This window comes from Aethalodelphis obliquidens, unplaced genomic scaffold (assembly GCF_003676395.1).
Source record: "Aethalodelphis obliquidens isolate GAN/ISIS:26980383/991018 unplaced genomic scaffold, ASM367639v1 scaffold94, whole genome shotgun sequence".
In the NCBI taxonomy this organism is placed as follows: Eukaryota; Metazoa; Chordata; class Mammalia; order Artiodactyla; family Delphinidae; genus Aethalodelphis; species Aethalodelphis obliquidens.
The window spans coordinates 1,848,430-1,849,797 of NW_020838038.1; the positions used below are offsets into that span (position 1 = coordinate 1,848,430).

The window sequence follows — 1,368 nt, forward strand, 5'->3', positions numbered from 1 at the left end:
TAGGGGGGATAAAGTTAAGAGAAGGAGGAGGGTTCCCTCTACTATCCAAGGGAGAGGCAAGTCATAAAGGGCTTCCAAAGCCAGAATGCAAACTCTGAGAACTGTCGTAAGCAGTCTTCTGCATTCTCCCCAACCACTTAGCTACAATCACTGCTATGACACAGATTAATCTGAGCTTTCCTTACCGATTATTGTTAGTACGTGCCATCGTGTGACCGTTAAACTGTTGCATTTCAACTTTTAGCTTACATTGATCCTTACTTCTCATTCCTTAATCTATTTTAATTAGACCACAGGCCTTGGCACATCATCTCCTGGTCTGTTCTAGGTATGGCTCCAGATGGAATTATTTCTATGTTATGAGGAAATGGAAAACTAAGGAAAGGAAAACATGGTATCAGTATTTTCTGCTGCAATGTGGAAAGATCTTTTGGAAGGCCTAAGGCCCATTGTTAGCATCTTTGTGGTATTTTGTCTTTCCCTATGAGGTCTACGTACAGGAGAGGTGAGTTCATCCAAAAGATGAGACTCAGAAATACCAGCTTAAGGATAAGAAAACTGAGAAAGAGTAAGGCGCCCCTACTGGCAGAAGTTGGCCCAGAACTGTCAGCTAAGCCTTGGCGTTGCTCGTAGCCGGGCCCCAGCGCTCCCCTGGTGAACATAAGCCGTCTCACAGACACCAGCATCACATAAGCCCATGATGGATCAAGATAAAAACAAGACCACCCTGCAATCATGTCTGAAAACAGACGAAAGTGTGAACAGTGTTCAAACAACAAAAATGATCAAACATCCCCTTATCTTGGCTCATATAAGTGATTGCCACTGCTTCACCAGCTACAGCTAAAGGCTCACCCTAGTCTCCCCTCCTTTAGATAAGATTTATTGGGACTTCCCTGGTGGTCCAGCGGTTAAGACTCCATGCTCCCAATGCAGGGGGCCCAGGTTCGATCCCTGGTCAGGGAACTAGATCCTGCATGCCGCAGCTGAAAGATCCCGCACACCGCAACGAAGATCCCAAGTGCTGCAACTAAGACCCAGCACGGTCAAATAAATTAAAAAAAAAAAAAAAAAGAATTATTAAAGTACCCAGTTATAGAATTATCCCCATTTCTTGACAGCACCTAACCCAGAATAAAGCCCTATTTCCTGAACTTTGCCCCAAGTCACCTACTACAAGTCCAAACACTATAATAAATCCTTTTGAACTCCCTCTTATTGAGATGCTCTATGGTTCCCCAATGTGTACATTCACTCTCATTGTAATAAATCAATAAAACCAACTTTGACTCTAGGTGTGTTTCTGATGGTCTTTAGCTAGAGGACATTAACAGAAGTATAAAGAAATTGAGTGGAATTGCTAAGACA

The 1,368-nt window shown here is 43.2% G+C and overlaps 1 non-coding gene across 1 annotated transcript; it reads left to right on the forward strand.

Annotated features, from left to right (window-relative positions):
• The first annotated feature begins 893 nt into the window (after positions 1–893).
• On the forward strand, positions 894–966 carry TRNAW-CCA (transfer RNA tryptophan (anticodon CCA)). The gene has a single exon. It is a non-coding gene; the product is annotated as a tRNA-Trp (tRNA).
• Positions 967–1,368: the final 402 nt, after the last annotated feature.